Source organism: Apteryx mantelli, chromosome 5 (genome assembly GCF_036417845.1).
Source record: "Apteryx mantelli isolate bAptMan1 chromosome 5, bAptMan1.hap1, whole genome shotgun sequence".
NCBI lineage: Eukaryota > Metazoa > Chordata > Aves > Apterygiformes > Apterygidae > Apteryx > Apteryx mantelli.
This window is the reverse complement of record NC_089982.1, coordinates 23893821-23908810: the sequence shown is the minus strand read 5'-3', so window position 1 is coordinate 23908810 and position 14990 is coordinate 23893821.

Below are 14990 nucleotides of genomic sequence, written 5' to 3'. Positions count from 1 at the left end.
GATCCTACCGGTGGAATCCCAGGAGCCGCCTCCGGTGTATCCCTGGCAAGATCTCGCACAAGACAGAGAGGGATGGGGGGTCGACGGGACCGAACCCGAGGATTGCGTGCCTGGCGCAGTTTTGAGGAAGACGCTTAGTGAGGAAGATAGGACCCTGCTGCCGTGGGCCCCGGCAGAGGAGGGTGCTGTAGGTGGGGAGAGTCAGGCACTGCAGCGAGGGAGGAAGGGTAACGGCCAGTCGGAGCGGAGAGACCAGAGTTCGACCTTGAAAGGAGGGAGGAAGGTTCGGGTGAGATTGCCGGTTGAGGAGGAGAGCGGAGAAGATAGCAGCGACGAGGAAGGCGGGGGCTTGCGAGAAGTTACGCGCAGGCTGCGGGGGTGTGCAATAGGAGAGACACAGCCGAAAGGGAAGCCGAAGGGCGGAGAAGAAGTAACAACATCCCCGGTCGACACCCTATTGCGTGCATTAGAGGAAATAAGGCGGGAGGTCACGGCCACAACAGAGGCTTCGCGGGCCGTGTATGAAGAACTCGGGAAGCTAGTAAAGGTAGAGCCACCCTGGACAAAGATAAAACAGACACACGCAGAGAGCTTCACTGAATTCTGTGACAGGCTCCAGCGGGCCACTGCAGAGTCAGACTTGCCCCCTGAGGCCCAGGGTCCGGTCATGATGGAGTGCCTCTGGCAGCAGAGTGACGCCATGACGCAGGACATCCTGAAAACGATCCCTAAAGGAACACCACTTTCGGCTGTCATCCGCACGGTACTGCAAAAACAGAATCAGGGAACAGCAGCAGCGCAGGCTCTTGTCATGGCGGTGGACCAGATGAGAAAGGGACCACAGCGTTGCTTCTCTTGTGGATATCACAGGGAAGAGGGTATGCTGCGGTAAAACGGGAGGAGCAGATAAGATGGGTTCCAATGAAATGCATAAAACCTGACCTAAATGCACGTACGGGAGGGTCTGGGGTGTAACTAATCATTCTTGGTGAGATTCCATCCTGAACAGGGCGACGCCAGACGGGATGCTGCTGCATGGCTGCATTGATGTTTATCGCCGGCTTCATGATTCCGGGGACCGCAGAGTCCTACTGGAGGAGATGAGCACAGGCGCACAGAGCAGCTCACTACTGCATCCTGTTCAACCCCGAGGCGGGGCCGACAGAGACTTTCCTGACGGGGAACAAGTCAACACAGGGGCGTGGATCTTGTCATGGTTTGATTAGAAATGGCTTATAACACTAGGCTTGATAGCACTCACAGTAGTAATAGCGATATGCTGCGGCTTGCTAATTCTGAATTATTGCTTACGGCATGTACGGCTTAACTGCTTGATAGACATGAGCATAGAGTATATCAATTAATAGTACAGGAAAAAGAGGTTCTAGAAAGGGGGGGAGATGTGGTGGATCTTGGGAAACTGCATAGACAAGATATTTGCATGAGAAGCGGTAGACTAGGCGTAGCGGAAGATCACGCGGTGTGACGCGCAGCCTAGGGGTGGAAACGAAGTGCACCTGTATGTAAGCTTGCACGCAGCCCACAATAAACGCCATTAGACGAATGGCTAACTAACCTGTTTGGCAATCTACCACAGTGGCTAATAGGACTGCTCGCTGAAGGCTTGCGCATTGTGCTAGTAATGCAAGTAACCACCCGACGGCGGTCCCGTCGCGGCACACCGCACATACAGTAACCTTGAGCAGTAGCAGCAGTGCTACCAACGCAAGCTTCCGCCCAGCGGCCTGCTGTAGGTCTGCCATGCGATCAATGACGTCCGCCGTTGCTGTCGTCCAGCTGCCGGAATAAGATGGGCTCACTTTCGCTTGTTTCGTTGCGTCCCGCTCGATATAACGAAACAACGTTGATGGGAGAGGGGGAGATGTGGAGGAAAAAGGATGAGCAGGGAGGCACTGCGGGGCGGAACATGGGAAGGTCGTAACGGGCGGAGCACTGCTGCCGGAAAAGAAGGCGGGGCTTTACAGCATTATAAAAGAGCAGGACGCGCTTCATTAAACGCCATTTTGCCACTCCTCATATTGGTGTCTGTGTGGTGATGGTCCGGGGTCTGGGGGAAGGCCCCGTGCCTCCTCGGTAAGAACGAGAACGGTAACAAATGACTGTTCCTTTAAATAGCAATTCTTTTCTTTTGGTTCTTTTAAGAATCATTCTGAGGAGCCCTGCTTTCTCCTCTACACAGCTGTGAATAGAATCAAACCTCTTTCTCATTCTCTCTCTCTCCTTATTTAGATGGAAAAAAACACACCAATGGATTGTTAGTATTTTTGAAAGATGAGTTATTGCAAGTTTTGATTTGACTCTTTGAATCTCCTATAAAATATGTTTCCAGATTTCTGGCATGCTGTTGTAGAACTGTTTCTACATAGAACACAGAAAACAAGGTAAAGGGGACCTCCCAACCCAGTAGCTTGTTAAGTTAAAAAAAATAAATTAATGAAAGTCTACACCAAGTTTATTGTTCCCCTCCAACATTTAGGCCGGTTATCCTAACATAAACATCATAGCCTACTACAGGTTTCCTCAAAGGACTTTCTTCTCCCCCCACCTCTATCGCTATTATAAATAGCCTTGATTGGGGGGGGGGGAGGGATGGGGAGAGGAGGGAATATTCCACCTCTCATTTGATTTAACTGCATGGATAAACACCAGATCTCATCCACAGAAGCTTCTTCTGAAATACTGCTTTTGTTTCACATGCTTTATAATTCCTGTCAGTTATGTGCTTATATAGCTCTACTTTGTAAAAAACAGAACTATTATAAAGCACGTACTCACAAAATTAAAGACAAAATTACAAAGATGAAGCAGTGCAAAATGAACGAGAACTAGAGAACCCAGATATCTTCAGAAAGAGTTCATTCTGCAATAATTTGCTACCCTAATAAAAACAGCAGGCTACACATACTGCTTTCCATTCACCTACAACAGCAGCAGCAGTTTGCCTGTCTGACATTCAGTGTCCTTATGAAAAAAGTTTCATAAATAAAAATCAGAGATAGGCTCCATGACAGATTCAGACTTTTTTTTTTTAATAAATAAAAGCATAAATAAAAGAACAGAGATGAAAGACATGCAACTACAACCAAGTATTTTCACAGAACCACAGAATGGTTGAGGTCGGAAGGGACCTCTGGAGATCATCTAGTCCAACCCCCCTGCTCAAGCAGGGTCACCTAGAGCATGTTGCGTCCAGGTGGGTTTTGAATATCTCCAGAGAAGGAGGCTCCACAACCTCTCTGGGCAACCTATTCCAGTGTTCTGTCACCCTCACAGCGAAAAAGTATTTCCTCATATTCAGATGGACCTTCCGGTGTTTCAGTTTGTGCCCGTTGCCTCGCGTCCTGTCGCTGGGCACCACTGAAAAGAGTCTGGTCCCATCCTCTTGACACCCTCCCTTTAGATATTTGTATACATTGATAAGATCCCCCCTCAGTCTTCTCTTCTCCAGGCTAAACAGGCCCAGCTCTCTCAGCCTCTCCTTTTGCAGAAGTCTAACTTTTTCAAAATTATGGAGGTGAACTTTAAACACAGTCTTAATACGTATGTTCCTCCCATTGTTGCTATAGAACGCTCTTTGCTCAAATTTGCAATGTGGAATTTTATTAATGTGCAATAAAGAAACTCCACAATATCTGTGTTCAGTTTAAACAAAAACAGTATTTTCTGTGCAAGTCAGGCATTGATATCCAAATGATTCAAGTTGTGAACAATGGATGAAAAACGTATAGACCGCATTTGACACTTACAAAGAGTAAAAATCTGTATATGAAAACTCAACCCTTTTTGTGGCAGGTATGTATCATTTTCCAGGTGTCAGAAATACACATAACAGAGTACTTCACCTTGAAAAGCCTAAGTGAAACATCATTTATGATCCATTTAACATATGTATACCAGCAACGGCAAAACTTTCTCCTTTTATATTAAAAGGAAATATGTCTTGGAAGACTAGTCAAAAGATACAAAGAATCATTCTTACAGCTGTGGAAATAAAAAAGAAAGAAATTTAGGGGAAAATAATTGGAAGGGGTTAGAAGAATGTGCTATCAGAGCTGAATGGCAAAACCTTTAAGCATAACCTTGAAGTTTCAAGTAATTCTACTGATTTCAAGAGGACCATGTTTGTTTATCTTGCTGTACTGGAAAGTAAAGGGAAGAGGACTTATGGGGCTTAATGACTGCAGCTGGAGAGGAGAGGAGAGGAAAAAGGAAAGTCATAGAAAACTTCAGAAAATCTCAAAATTATATGTATGGTTATTTTTTACAAAAAAGTGATAAGTGGCAGTAAACGCTGAGTTTTAAGATACAGATCACTGTAAAGGGAAAAGAGTAGGAAGGATGACCATTTGACTATGGCACTATGTTTAATTCTAATGAAGTACATAAATCAGTAACATCTTTCTTTCCTGTAGAATCTAGCCAGGTGAAAAGCAGCTAGTACAAGGACAGAATAGCTTCCATAAGAATACAGTGCCTTCCTCTGCTTAATTCTGAAGGGATTCAAAGACACAGCATTTCAGATGCCACATAGTTGTGTATCACATTAACTACCTATAGGCAATAAAGAAACTTGCTGTGCCAGAAGGAAACCAGAAAACATTATCTAGGACTGTTCATGTGACAGCATAATAATGCAAGCATTGATAAAGATACAATTTCACCCATTGTGTTTTGTTCTTGACAACTTTGCAACTCTCTTACAATCACTTATTTTTATTTTCTAGAGACCCAATCTGGCATACCTGGTCTTGCTTCAAAACACGCTTTTTCACTGAGAAGGCAAAACCACTGGAGAGAACTCCGAAAAGTATTTATGAGTGCTCTATATAATTCATCTTTTAACCAGTATATATTTTTGGATATAGTATTACAATCTAAGTTAAGTTTCTACTCAACAAATTATAGTATTTAAAAAGTTGAGATTCATGTTGTAAATTGTCCTGTAGTGTGAATTTCTGGTCATTTTCATATAAAAATAAGCAGAAGTGCCAAAACTGTGCATCTTTTCTCCCCACAGTAAAACTTAATGTGCCCTGAAAATGTTATAATGAGCAATCAATAACTGAAGATTGTCCTCTTTTCTAAATGAAAAATAAAATATTTAATTCAAGGTTATGTCGGTGATAAAAAAAATTCTAAAATTGAATTCAAAGTTAAGTATTTAACTCAAAGGAATCTGTTCATGTGAATTTCTTTTGGATTATTAACTATAAATTCATAAATAAAATGAGTTATATGTGAGGAGAGACCATTATCATCAAATCTACTAATGAATTAGAGCATGTCATGATTTACAATTAGAACTACTGAAAACTGTTGTCTAAATTATTTACATATTATACCTCTTTTCCAGGATTTCAAAGTAGATGAAAAAAACTCACCATTATTCTTGGGGTTTTTTGTTTTACAATATCTTTTATGTCTTAAGTATTTTCACAGACTAACAGAGTAATGAAGCCCCCAAAAATACCCAGCAGCTTTTCAAGCAATGAGCCATGACACTAACACATATGGGTCAACACAGCACAGCACTGAATATTTTGTCCCTCATCCTACAAGTACCTCAGTATTCAACTCTGAACAGGTGAGAAATTGTATTAAATTCCTCAGGATCCTTCATGTTCCAGAGAACTGACAGCAGTCTGCAGAATTAGAGATTCTCCAATATTCATATTTAATTCTACTACATGCTACTTATGATCCAGATCTTCAAGATCTGATCTTATATGTAAAAGTGAAACCGTATGCCTACAAGAGTAGCTCTGGCAAATACGTTTACTAAAACCATTCGAATTAAGATTTTTCAGTTTTCATTTACTGATGAACCCTGTTTTAATGAAAAGAAACACAAATTCACACGAATACATCCGATTGTGACTCCAGATAATTTACCACTCAGTCATCTGCCACCAATCTGCAGGATCAGAAGTCTTCCACCAAGCCTACTTATCTCCAAGCTATGCATCTCTTTAGACATCCACTTCTGCCTACCGTCAGCCAAGATACATGCACACAAAGGTTAGAAGCCTTCTCCCTGCTGACCCATTCTCTCTATTTCATGACATCTATTAGATATACTGTTGCAAAAGGCATAAAAAGCCCACAGCAGATGCTATTTTTAACTTACTAAGTCACACACATACAAAACTATGGAAAAATTGGTGTGTAGACACAAGTACAGATGCATGTGTTTCTGAAGCTACTTTTGACTATAATCTAACACATAACAGGTGCACGAGCATAAATTGAGAACTGATTTATTATGGACAACAAATGGTCCTTCCACACCAACATTTTCAATTTATCATATTATGATTGAAGTGTGGTCTCTCTACAGCCAACCAATATGCCAAGCCAGATGGCACATACTTCTCAGAGCTCCAGACATCAGGAATCCACAGCTCAACCTCTGAAGCTCACCAGATTGCTCCTTACTGTACCCAGGTCTAAAGCAAGAGCACGTATATTTTATACCGCACAAACCTGGAGAACAACTGAACTTCAGGTAAAATCAGTTAGGATTAATCAGGCATGCACTACATACCTGTGATTTTCTGGCAGTGAGAAAGTATCAGATTTTAAAACTGTTCTTGCAGTCAACTGTATTTCTTAATGTTGTACCTACTTAATATACCATTCATTCAGTCTGTTTGCTCCTACACAATTATATTATTAGCAATAATTTCAGGCATTTTCCTTCTTAGAATGGATGTCAGAAATACAGAACTACAAATAAAAGGCACAATATTTAAAAACAGAGATGCCTACTACAGGCAGCATTACAATTTTTTTCCCCAAAGTTTTGAATTATTGTCCATTTGTGCTTTAAGCTGCAGCCCTATTTTCAGCTACTCTATCACCCTTCCACATGGGATAAATGAGAAATGTCAACAGCCACTGAATATTGAATTTCCACAGTGAATCAGCACATCACTACTAAAAACAGATGTCTTGCAATCATGATGCACTGGGAAAATATCAATACATTCAGTAGCTTCTAACCCTTACTCTTTTACCAAATTCCAGTGTTAGTCATAGCTCCTAAATACCTAAGATTTTTGGGTTTGATTTCTCAGGAGAATTATATTGGGTAAACAGCAAGATTTCCAAGAAAAACTGGACCTTAACATGGTTTACACTGTCAAAGAGTTGGATATCCTTGTAATTAATAAAAGACAAATTAGATAATCTCTAAGAATTAGGATGCAGGAAAAAGAAAGACTCCTGAAAAACAAGGTACAGAACATGTCTACTCTAGGACTTCCAAGGGCACTGGGCTACTATATTTTCATATCACCCTTCATTCTTTTCCACTTTTATAACTATCATATTATACAAACTTCTCCTACAATTAGATACAAAAGCATATTTCCTTTTCAGTGTGCATCTAGAACATAAGTGCTATGGGGTGGGGGGGGAGTGGAGAAGATTCCAATATACTAAAAAACAAACAAACAAACAAAAAAAAAAAAAACACAGAACAACAAAAAAAAAAGAACTCCACACTGCAGTTACTCAGATCTTCAGTGTGATTTAGTCCCAGATATAACCCCAGTTATGTTCAAGGGAAAAACAGAAAAAAACAAAGATAAGAAGTACCTAGCTGAAGAAGTGACATGATATAAAGACCACTTATTGAGACCTACCAAAAACATTCTTCCCAATCACTGCCATAAATCTTTCTAAATGTACTTGCTGAAGAAATCCTTAAAAAATGCTTTAAGAAAAGAAAGAATACTGTTAGGCGCATACCAATTCCAACAACTGCTTAACTCGGCTACAAAAGCAGAATGACCTCTCCATTTCTATACTGTAGCCAACTAAATGAGCCTAGAGATATTTCGTATTACAACTTGTAAAGTTCAACCAGAAATTCAGTATTTAACATGGGAAACCTTCAGGATGAATCATTCCAACATCATTTCACAGCATATGACATCCTCATATGGCAAGACCCTTGATAGGCTCTGAAATAAAAGTCAATTTATTAGCTGCTGAGACACTACTGCTTTACAGTCAACTTTGTGTTTGTGCTTCCCAACCAGTATGCTATCATCTAACTAATGTTCAAGACATCACTATTTTTCACAAGATAATCTTGGCCACATATCTACCCTTTTTGTTTAGTTGTTTCCCTAAAGGCAAAAAACTTAAGTTACTGAAAAAGCATCTCCAAATAATCTTGAATCCTGTCAGCATTGTAAACACCATTCATCTGGTTTCAGATCAGGTACAAAACAAAGACTATGAAAGTGATACCGAGTGTTGGATGGTCTCTGATCCACAGATCAATAAGCAGCTGTGCAGTTCAGAAGAACAAGCCTGAAGTGTTGATGATCAACTTTTCTTCTCCTTTCACACTGTGACACCTGCTGAATGCGCTCTATCTAGCATTCTCTTTTACTACAATAAGCTCAATAGGAGCATATGCTATAAGCTTATTTTGTGTGTACAAGTCATAAAAAATACCAGATGTTTCAGAAAGGCAAAAGAATGATTTAGAGAAAATGTATTTAAGGTCTGTGTTTGAGACTGTGAGCATTCTGGAGATACTAAAATATTGTTTTACTCTCAACTAGTGAAAGGAGGAGGTGTGATATTTAATCATGCTGAAAGGTTAGTACTACACACAGTAGCCGGCTGATACATCCTTTAGAAGGATAGCCTGCCAGTACTTTGCTTGAAGACTACTTTTTGCTTTCGTATCAGTCACAGAGAGTAAAAACAGCAGAGGATGTTTCTATTTTGTGCTCTGCTCTGTGCACTGCTGTCAGTACTGACGTGTTATTTTAGATGAGCAGTTGATGGGAATATCATTAGTAGCATCACAGCTTAGTGGAGGGAGAAGTACTAGGATTTTAGGACAGAAGATATGGGGCAGTATCCTAAGCAATTACTCTAGGTCAAATTCACAAGTTATGACAGTTAGATGATGCAATGTAGCACCAGATGAAGGATGATCAGCAACTGCTAATCAACTGGGTTAGAGACCAGTGGCCACAGAATGCAGCAAGGATGCCACTAATTAGACCTAGAAAGAAAGGATGCGCTGTTCACTGTTTTAAAAATATGCCAGAACATATAACATACCACTTGGCAGTCAGTTTTAGGTCAATATTTCTTCTAGTCACAACAACAATGTATTCATTTAGAATTAAGTCTAATGTTGCTTATAATGTTTAAAATATGAGAATAACATTTCCAGAAATAGCAGTGCTTCCACATCCACTTATCCTAGCGAGCAGCACAATGGTAGCTCTCTTGACTGACAGATTTGGTCCAGACTTCTGACCTGCAGAAACAGTGAAAGTCTCACAAAGTTGAAAACAGAAAACATGTTTGTTTGATAACAGACAACAGCTGCACACATGGTTTCAGCTGCACTCAGAGAAATTTGGAGAAGCTCTGCTTTTATTTGACCAAAATATACTTAAGAGAACAACATTTCATTTAGTTTTTTTTTTTTTTGCAATATCTCCTTGATCCCCTTTAAAGCCATCAACCTCTGCGTGTCTCAAGAATCCCACAGGCTGATGCTGATGCTTCTCCTAACACTTACTGTTACATGACCGAAAAGGAAAGAATCTTATCTGGTAGCTCTGCATAATTGTCTGACAGTAGCCACAGAGTTCCGTTCTAACCCGATGTTCCACCTGTTCTTTAGGATTCAGTTTATAATAAACCTAGAGCAGTATAGCAAGAACCAGAACGATTTTCCATCATTTCTCGTTTAAAATTTAACAGCTAAAATTTTCAATTCAGATTATGATTAGAAACTAGCAAGTTCTAATGAAAAGATTTGCAAATATTAACATTGCCTTAAATACTAGAGACAAACATGGGAATTAAAAAATAGAAGAGAAAAGAAAAAGATCAACTTCCAGATTCACTGCTGAAGGTAAATACTGTTTCCTGTTGTTGCTATGCCTCTCTGAACTATTTCCCACCTCTTTCACTGTTAAAAAGTTTGCAGAAAAACAACTATTTCTATTGTATTCTTGCAAAGATGACAGAATAATCTTCCTTTCCCAGTATTTAACTGGTAGAAACCTGTGAAATCACAGTAAGGACATATTCTTCTTGACCTCTGTTGTTACTCTTAGGACACCTTGAATGGTTGAGATTGTTTGAATTTCTGGTGCCAGTTTAGTTGGTATCCATTTATATAAATGGATTTACCAATTTCTATCCTCAACACTACTGTCAGAATTCCTTGTCTCTTTGGCATACTGCACAAAGATGACATAAACCAGATCCAGGTTCCACATACCACATCAGATATCCATCCTGTCATTTTTTCATTTTACTAAGTAGAAGAAGCATCTCAGCTCACAAGTTACCAGCTTACAGATCACTACAGATGCTACCACAGCAATACAATCAGGGATTAACTCAGTCTGTAAATTGGTCGTACAAAGAACACCCAGCATCACTGACCCCTGAAAGACATTGAGGGACCTAATCAAACTTTTTCAACCAAGAAACATTTGTATAGTTCACCAGAGGTCCTGAGTCCACATTGCTAACTAAAATATACATATCATTTAATAAGATCATTTAAAATACTTTGAGCATATTGACAAAAGCTCAGTTTTATTAATAGTTATTGGCATTCACATGAAGCATTTGCTATAAGCATCCATTTTTTCAGAGATCAGTCTAACAAGCATTTCATTCTTCTAACTACCTGAAAAAAAAAAAAAGACAGAAACAAAGTTCTCCCCTGTGCAGGTTTTACTCTACATTCCAAAATCTACAGGTAACCTTTACTGACATGGATCACTAGTCGATCACCTCGCATATAACTGAACTGATCCAAGTCAGTCAGCCTTCTTTCGCACTCGATATTAGAAGCATCAAAATACAGACACCTTTTCAGATCCAGCCAGATACACAGACTACTGATATAAATAACTATCAAGCTAAAACAAAAGAGAATTGTCAAATTCATCTACAGAAGCAAATGTTTAGTTAATTTCAGTAAAGCATTAGTACTTACAAATCTACATTATAAAGAAGACCATAAGAACATAAGATCATACATCCATTGGTTGAGAATCATTCACATAGTTTTACCAAAATAAACACTAAGCATATCTTTAATGGTTAAGGCTCACAATCCTAAATATCAAATTAGATAAATTATAGAACAAATACCTGAACTACTTCAATCATTTTCCTTCTTAGATACCGGTTCTCACGCTCAAGTTACTCTTCCCCAATTTTAATAGAGACATTTCAGTAGTGGCTTCAGCAAATTTCTCTCAGAAAGCTTGACAGCACCTATTTACCTGAAATTACCGTAACAATCCTGATCCTTCTCCCCTTTTCCCCCTCTCTCTTCTTGACAGAGCAAAGAGTACTTTGCAGTTGATATCTTTATGAAAAAGTATTTCAGATCTTTTTATCTGAGGGAATTTAGGGTTTTTTTCCGTGCTCATATATCAACAGAAGCAGGACTATATCTTTGCTTTCGTCATCTACAAACAAAGAGACTAAAATGGGCTGACCTAACTGACCAACAACAACAACAAAAAAACTTTACAAAAAAAGACTATGACAACTCTTGATGTGTGTCTCATAACTAAGACAAAGAATCAAACTTTACATTTGCTAACAGAATGATTTTCATTTCTGGTATTCCTTCTAGTGCAGGCAAAGTTTGGTGGAAAGCTGAAGTAGTCTGATTGTTGATATCAGAATTCATTGTTAAAAACTGGTGTTACTATAAAGAAGAAAGTAGCATTTAGGTGCGAATGTCTTTTAAAGTTCAAATATTTGCTCAAACTGCTTTATTAATTGTAATTTCTGAGGAGCTCTGAAATCTTCCACACTTTTAATCACAAGAAAACTAGATTGGAAGTTTCTTCATTCTCAAGAGTGGACAAAAACATAACTTAAATTCGATTTCCTCTGCTCCATTTATAGAAACTGAATCCTTTCTGAATCTGCAGATATTTCTCCAGGCACAAGAAAGACCAAAAAGGCTGCAAAATGGTAGAATTGTTCTGTATCTGTCTGGTTTGTTATTGAAGTCTATCAAATAAATCCACTTAGCAAATGCACCAACTCTCAATACTGGATACTATTAACTAGTATTAAATACAGGTTTTGAAACAGCCTTTCTGCACTTTCATATCATCTAAAGTTTATTATGTATAAACTCATGAACTAAGATTCCACAGGCCTCCCCATTTGGGAGTAAAATATTTTAGAATCAACAAAAAACAGGCAAATGCATTACAAACCTTTGTTCTGGGCAATAATTATATTTTCCTCATCATCACTATATAACAAATATGATTTCTAAGATTTTTTTTTAATAGTAGATGCTAAAGAATATTTTTAGTTCTCCTATTAAATGATCCTCAGCACATTAGGGATATTAGCACTGATGACACTAAAATAAATATAATTTAGGTATAGTCATTCTCATCGGAGCATATAAACATCTGGAAAAGTTTTAAGGAGATTTTTTTTTGACAAATTAATTTTGAAAATAAGTAAGTTGATTTGAGAAATGTACTTTCTTCCAGCTATATAAAGCTCTCTAACCAAATACAACATGCACAGAAACTGAAACATTTTGCTTCCAAAGTTCATCATATTTCCAACTAATTTATATATATATACACTGAATTTTTAAAGGGAGCCATATAAAAATGAGAAAAATAAACAAGAAGGGAAGGGAAGCAGAGAAACAAACAAACAGAAGAGATCTTTGGAAGCAACATGAAGGTTACTAAAAACAAACAAACAGGAGCAAATCAAAGGTGTAACACTTTTTAAACACTTGGGCAAAATGGAAGAAAAAGCTGTAGTACGGCTAAGCAGCGGAGTACAAGTGTAAGAAAGAAAGCATCCTCTAAAGAGCTAGGAAAGTATCCTACTAAGGAAAACAGAAAGAATAGTGAACTCTGACAGGTTAAATATTAAGATGACCAAAAAAGGTCATCTTAATAATATGCAAGGAATATTTTGCAAGAGGCATAAAAAATAATAATAAATCCCTTTTTGGAACATATTAGGAGTGGGAAAACTTCCAAGGAGTCTCTATGGGCAATAAAAACATAAAAGGAACACTAAGAGAAGATAAGGCTACAGTATAAAACCAAGTGAAATCTTTTTATTATTTTATTGTGAAAGAACATGAGGAATTTCCCACACTGGAACCCTTCTCTAATTGAAGTGTTGGTAGATGCTCTAGAAAAAAAACGACAAAATGAACAATTTAAATTTAAAGGAATTTAAAGCTGAACTAACTGAGATGCTAACAGTGTGGTGTAATCTCGCATTTTAAAACTACCTCAGCATATCAGAACCAGAAGGTAGGTCACATTTTTCAAGAAGGGCTCCATGGGAATTCTGAGGAATGACAGACAAACAGCCTGATGTACACACTGGGTATTTAATACAAACTATGTATGACAAATACAATCTACTTAGGAAGAATCAACACAATTTTTAGGGGAAGTCATGCCTTGTAGACTTTTGTTCTCATGCAGACCGAGTCCTTTGAAGTAGGTGAGCGTATGAGATCTGCCTGGCACCATTTACCTATTTTCTAAAAGCCGATTGACAAAATTCTGTCTCAAAGAGCAGTTAAAGAAACCAATCAGCCATGAATTAGCAATAAGGGTCCTCAAACAAATAAGTGACTTAAGGAAAAGGAAGCAGAAGGGGAAAAAAAAATGTGTAGCTTGATAAAGTGTCTGCTGATGATATCTGACTCTTTAGGATAGTGAAATTGAGCGGTAATTGTGAAGAACTGCAGAAAGAACTTGTGACACCAAGTGACGGGATGAAGAAATGGTAGATGAAAGTCAATGTAGACAATCTTTAAGATATACACACAGGAAAAAAAAATTCCAATGAGAAAGTCTGAATCGACCACTACTGCATAGAAATGAGGTCTTCATACTATAATGGGTAATTCTATTGAACACTGAGCTGTCATTTCCACAGCAGATGAAAGGGAAATTGCATGAAAATTAGGAGTTATTCAGAAAAGAACAAAGAACAAGACAGAAAGTACCATTATGCTAGTGTATAAATCCACTATGTTTCTGCATATTAAATGCTTTTGGCAATTCTAGTTCCCAACCCATTCTATCTCAAAAAGGATGTAAGAGCTTGAAAGACAAACAGACAAGAGCAATTAACTGCATCAAGTAACTTTTATACAACTGGACAGACCAGGACTTTTCACTCTGGAAAAATGATATGACATATGATATGACAGGGGCTTATAAGGGGCATGGAAAAACTGACTAGCTGATAGCCATTCATTGTTTCCTCTAATACAAGAGCTAGGAACCATCAAATGATACCAGCAAGCAAATAAACAAAGATGATGCTTCTTCATTAAACACATAGTTAAGCTGTAAAACTCCTTACAATAGTATGATGAAAGTCTCTGGGCTCAAAAGCAACTAAATAAATTCTCTGAAAAAATTTCCATCAAGAGATATTAGTATCAAGACAGACAAACTTCTCAAGAAGCTCCTGACATGAAATCACTGGAGGGCTAGGAAAATAATCTGGGAAATATGAATGTATGTTTCCAAAGTTCTTAAATTCTTCTCCAAGACATCTACCAGTGGTTACTGTTCCTCTTTGTTCTACATCCTACTGGTGATCACTGCTGTTGATAATATAATGATGTATGATGAATAATGACATAAATAAAATACTGAATAAAAAACAAAGTTTTAATCTGACCTGGTACAGCCGTTTTTACATTCTAATGTGCAATTAATTATTGGTTTATTGTTTTAGAGGCATGTAGCATTTGTTTTTTTTTTTTTTTAATCTCCTATTTTACTATCTGTATTTACTCTTGCCATTTGCTGGCACAATGCATCAGAGAAATGAAATTCCACAATACATTTCTAAAATACAAACCTTGATACAATGTAAATTATAACTTAAAATGTTATGGAAGTTATAACAAATCATCCTTTAATTTG